The following is a 6,245-nucleotide window of genomic DNA, read 5'->3' as shown; positions in this document are numbered from 1 at the left end:
GGACCAGGCCCCTGCAGAAGCAGGTGGTTTGATCACAGCCATTTCAACGGGTCAGCAGCAGACTGGACACCCACAAGCCAGTGGTGGGATGTGAACCACAGGACACAATTTACTCTCCTCTTTCTCACTCCACCCTCCTCTCTGACTGTTTTCATCCTCTGCCCTGGTATATCTATTGTTGTGGGTGCTCTTAATCAACTCTATTAGTTCTTAAGATGACCCAGCCAGCCATCAAGTAATCAAGGCAGAGTCCTATGGGTTTATTTAATCAGTTTTATCACAATTACTGGGCTATTGCCCCTAATCTATTTTTCTATAAGCTAGATTCACAGCTGCGCTCCCTAAGTACTTGCTGTCTGAGTCTCGCCTGGGTTATTTCTGCCCCATCAGCCTGACCTCAGGAAGCATTTCTCCTTCTCCAGTCCATCTAATGGAGACCTCCTGTTCTCCTGTCTTCTTTCTCTTCCTTCCTCCTCTTCTCCTAGTCGTCCCTACCTACTTATGTACGTGTGGGACAGTAAGGATAAGAAAGGAAGTAAAAGAGATTAGGGATAGAAATAAGTACAAACTAAGGAAGATCTGGAACTGAAGGCATGAGAAATAATGTTAATCAGGAGTCGGGCTTAAGGTATCAGAATAATGAGCTCAAAGAGGATAGGTGGAAACATTAACACAGTCACAGAAGAAACTCATTCATTTTGTAGACTAGGAGTGCAGGATTTTTCACATGTGAAACCCACAAATAAGAGAACATTTGAGGTGTCACTATATGGCAGGACCTTATTAAAAGTCTAGACATTTGTGCTTTATTTCCTCTCACTCAAAGTGACTTCCCGTACAAACCAAAGAAAAACATACCACGCCTTGTTTGTATCACACACGTTTGCACTGAGGAGCCAAGAAACTTGCAGGGAAAAAGGGGTGCTAGGGGCTAGACACAGACACATTGAGGGGGACAAAGGGATTCTAAGGAGAAAGCCAATGTTCTGAAAATCAAAAGCACAAAGCAAATAGCAGAGATGTTGTGATTTAAAGTAATGGACCTTAAATTAAGAGAATGCAATAAGAGCTTCTAAGGCTGGGGTGTCATGTGACCACTGAGAGAAGAACCCCAGAAGTGAGCAATGTCGGTGCACCCAGGCCACCTGCCCTCTGACTTCCCACAGACCCTGGACTAAGCCATCCAGTTGAAGATGCAGGTGCGGGGGAAAGTGATGGCTGCCAAAGGGAGAATGAGGGATCATGGAAAACCGTTACATTGTTGCACACACATCCTTCTTGGATCCCCTCCAATCCCTACCACCTGCCTGCCTGCCAAAGATGAATAAGGTGACACAATATTACTTAAGGCTGTAAAACTAGCGAGGTTACAGAGTTATCAGCATGTTGATTGAAGACTGTGGTGACCTGCTCCAGAGGTAGAGATCCATGTGTAAACATCACCTGGCTGCAAATCAACTCAGCCCAGTAGACCAGGCCAAGAGCTGTGATTAAGTACCAATATCAGACACACATTTGCGTATCACACACACACACACACACACACACACACACACACACACACACACACATCAAATCTGATTGTAAGTCTAGTACTTCTCTTACTGTAAAATGAGGAACCACCCATCTAAAACAATAAAGGTAGTGGTGGAGAAAAAGTGGAGAAAGAGAAAAAGTTATACTTCAGATAACTCCCAGGATGCTGTCTGCTCACATAGTAAAAGTGAAGCTATTCCTTGTGCAATCTTTCCCCTTGACCCTGAGCTGACCATGTGACTCACTTCTAACCAATAGTTAATGATAGGGCTTGGTCAGAGAAAGTCTTGTAGCTTTGGTGTGCTACTCTTAAAACTCATTTCTCTGACCAGAGAGCTCCCTTGAGAATGTAGCCTGAACATGAGAGTCCCAGGTCAAGGGCTGCCAGCTAATCTTCCAACCAGCAGTCAGTCAGCCTGGAGTGAATGAGCCGATACAGGAATTCTAGTCTAGCCTCTTCTCTATGCAACAGCAGTAGCCGACATCAAGTACAGCAGCACTGTCCAGCTGAGCACAGTCAACCCAGAGACCTGGGAGCAATACTAAAATTATTACTCTTTAACGGAAGGAGATTTAATAATTGATTTTGTAAGAATAAACAAAATAACCTTTTAATTTCTCATAGTGACAGTGTACCAGTTAGACATTACTGTGCAACAAATCAACCCCCAAAATCTGGCCATTGAAACAATATTACATCAAACTTTTTTTTTTTTTGGTTCTTTTTTTCGGAGCTGGGGACCGAACCCAGGGCCTTGCGCTTCCTAGGTAAGCGCTCTACCACTGAGCTAAATCCCCAGCCCCACATCAAACTTTTCTTATGAGCCATGTAGCAACTATTTTAATCTTTGTGAGCCATGAAGTTTCCTTCCCAGGTACCCATCTCAGGCTCTGTGGAATGGAAATAGCCATGGACGCACAAAGACAAATGGTCATGGCTGTGTGCCAATAAAACTTTATTTACAAAAGCTGGCAGCTGGTTCCTTGGCCATCATTGTCAGCTTCTCTTTTGAAAGTATAACAGGGTGTTATTGGTCACTCTCCTATAGGTCAGATGGATTGTTCTGTGTACGCAGCCAGGTTTAGCTGATCTCAGCTTGGCGCTTTCATGCCCCTGCCATCAGCTGGCAGGTTAACAAGGAGCTGGCTGGCCTCCGTGGACTCCCTTGCATCTGCTGTCTTTCTGGCTACCAGCTGGAGTGATAGAGGTGGCCGGGCCACGTGTCTCTCATCATCCATCAGACCAGCCCAGGGTTGTTCACCGAGTAGTGGCACAGATCCAAGAGAATAAGCAAAGCTATGGAGACCTTTGAGAATTCTGTCAGAAGGGGCACATTCTCCCTCTGTTCCATTCGGTTGACCAAAGTAAGTCAAGAGATCAGTATGCATTGAGTGTATGGAGAACTATAATCTATACTCATCCCTTTGGTGAGAAAATGACAGTCACCACTCAAAGGGTGGGGACATAGGAAGAAGAAGTGGCACCATGTGGATATTAGGAGACCATGATTACAAGTCACTGGGTTAGGATTCCAAATAGGAATTTTCTTTCTTCCTTCCTTCCTTTCTCTCTTTCTTTCTTTCTTCCTTCCTTTCTTTCTTTCTCTCCTTACTTACTTAGAAACTAAGGGTCCAACACTGGGCATCTTTGCTAAACAACTATCTATTACTGAACTCTATCTCTAACCCTGTCTTTTTCTCTATTAATGAAGGAAATTAAATTAGAGAAAGGGCTAATGAACACATTATATTACTGTAGGCTAGGACATCCCTGGAAAATGGAAGGCATCTCATTAACTGTGCAACAATGGGTGACACCTCCCCTGGTCCTCTTCACAGGCTATGAGAGACCAACAGGGTTTCCTAGTGCTACTATGAGAATGTCTCCTGCACAGTCAGCCCTGCCAGAGATCCTGCCAGTGCTCGGCTCCATAAAGGTACAGCTGGGATGAGAAGCACTGATCAAACACTCAGGTCACCAAAGCGGTGGCATCTACCCGGGAATCCTCTCCTTGTCCCACTCTAAGAATCCTAATTCCTAACTTAGCATATCTCAAAGCTAGAGTGTCTGCAGACATTTGCAGCCCTTGGTCACGTGCCATAAATATGGTGTGGTCTGGCGATTATAGGTCCAGGGAGAACAGCTCTGACCCAAGCATTGGACCAAAAAACTTGCCGTAAACACTTAGAGGGAGGCGGCCACAGGCTACAAATTACTCACCAGCTGCCACTTACAAGCAGTATCCCACTCGTCACTCATCCAGAGGGACTTACAAAGATGTCTGGGCCAAAATCTTTCTATTCTAAACTGCTGCAGTGCTGGAAAACCGGTCGAAATGTCTTCCCACCCTGATTTAATAGCTTCTCACAATTGTCCAGCCCTGTATCCAGTTCAGTCTCCTATTTGCAGTTTAATAGCTTACGAAAATAAGATTTCCATCCTGCATTTCCCAATAGATAGGACAGACTTGGGCCAGAGCCCATGTTACAAGAAGCTCATCGCCGACTGCAAGAACTTAAGTACAACCTGGCCTAGAATCCAATTTCTCCCGAACTTGGCTGCATTTCATTAAGCTTGTAAGTTGTTCTAATATTTTGCTTATGTTCTGTAGGGATGGGGAAGAAAAAAAGAGACTCTAAAATGTCTTCATGATTGATTCGGAAACCTGCATTTCGCTTCTACTCCTTCACAACTCAAAACCTTCAGAAGCCAACTCCGTGTCCAAGGCGGTAAGGGCACTCCCACATGTAACTGAAGTTGACTCTCTAAACTGAGCCAGGGCTTCTAAAGAACAAGCACCTGAGATGACACGTCTCTAATTCATGTCTATGCTCATGACTCCTCGTAAGTCACCACTGCACTAAAGAGAGACCTCTCTGGAGTCCACCTTCCTTTGCTCTTCCTTGTCTCCACAGTCCCGTGGCTGCACCCACAGGGTATCTTATAACAAATGTCTTCTGCCATCTTTGCACTAATTAAACTCGTGTTGCCCAGGCCAAATATTACTTCATAACCTTTATTTTTGATTCCCTATATTATGAATAAAATTAGTATCTACTGTATTTCTACATGCATTTCTACATGTATTATACCATATCCCCCTTTCTCCACAGGCAGCCAAGCTCTCCCAACTTAAGGCACATCTTTAACATATTTTGCTTTTATCGTTTCACTTTCTCGGGCAAGATCTATGAAGGACCCCTGTAATTCCCCATGTTTTCTGTTGACATAGCTTCAGCAGTACCAAACATGGGCATAAGAGTCTCGGGAGAAAGTGGAGCCCACATGTCTACAGTCGTGTGGGAGGTGTAAAAGCAAAATTGTTAATAGCCTCCCCAGGGTTTCAGCTCTTGTCCTGATGCTGTTGTGATTTCCTCATGGTAAAATATTTCAGTTCAGGCTTCAAAACATGAAATAGATAGCAAGGAGCCTTAAGACATCTCGTTAGAGTCTGGTCTTGCCACTGAGACCTACAGGTTTCTTTCACACATAACCTGGTTACAAGAGCCCAACAGGACATGTGCCCAACTGAGACACCACTGCCACATGGACTTGGGGCATAATTTCTTGACCCAAACACAATAAATGTTGTCTTACACCTACCTTGTTTCTCCATTGTAGGATAAGGAAAGAATCCTTCTTTGAAGGTTATCTTTGACAGTCACCATGATACTTAGGAATGGCTATCCCAGCGAATCCCTTCCCTGGGAAAGTTCTCCTCTCTTGTTTGGCCAGAAAGATCTCTGCTGCCTATGTTATCATAGCACTAACATCTAATCCACAAGAAGTTCTGTTTATTTTACCTCTGAGGTACACGTGGAGTCAGAATGCATCTCCAGTGTCTCTGCCAAGTCCTACTTTAAACTGATATCGTGCCAACCCTAACCATTGAGAGAGCTGCCCAACACATATTTGCCTGCGTTTCCTATGTCTGCTCATGCCCTCACTCTCCACCCCCATGTGCCCGTTTGTTTGCTTGTTTGTTTGTTTGTTTAAAGAGTAGCTTGTCCTTCTTATTGTTTCATTGTGGACGTGCTTTATGCTCTGAATATAGATGTCCTTTTCAAAGTATGAAAACAGTCCTGACTTTGCCTCCTTGAATGTATGAGCAAATGAACCCTTGCTGCTTCTTGTGACTGGAGAAAATGGCTTCCCAGAGAGGCTGAGCTCCTTCAACAGGTTGTCCACCTCATGAGTTACAGATCCAGGGTCTGAAGCCCGGTCTACCAAGTGATCTCTTCCTACCGTGTCTTCCCGTGACCATTCTCCACACAAAGCCATGTCTTTAGGTTTGATGGAACATCTTAAATGTGTGTGTTGGTTACGTGTTGTGTGTCTGTCTCTCAGCTACCATCCATCTGTCTCCTGCCATCTACCACCTATCTATGCCTTTTTCTGTCCTCCGTATAAAAACAATATCTCAAAGCTAAGTGTTTGTTCTTACAGCGTATCCTTTTACCTTAAGTGGGAGGGGCTCATGTTATTTAGTAAATGTATCAGTTATGAGGGTGTTTTTGCTTTTTCTTTTGGGGTAATGCTGTCTTCCAAATATGTGTGAATTTTAAGTGCTCAATAAAATGAACTTACCAAATTGCATGTGATATTTAATATCATTTCCAATATAAATGTGGTCAGCTGGACATTTGCTTCAGGCCCTTGCTTCTAGCTTGAGCCCACCCTCACTGAAGGAAAGATTCTGTTTCTTTCC

The sequence above is a fragment of the Rattus norvegicus genome, chromosome 4, assembly GCF_021556685.1.
Source record: "Rattus norvegicus strain SHRSP/BbbUtx chromosome 4, alternate assembly SHRSP_T2T, whole genome shotgun sequence".
Lineage (NCBI taxonomy): Eukaryota > Metazoa > Chordata > Mammalia > Rodentia > Muridae > Rattus > Rattus norvegicus.
The sequence above is the reverse complement of the archived record's forward strand: the minus strand, read 5'-3'. Positions refer to the sequence as shown.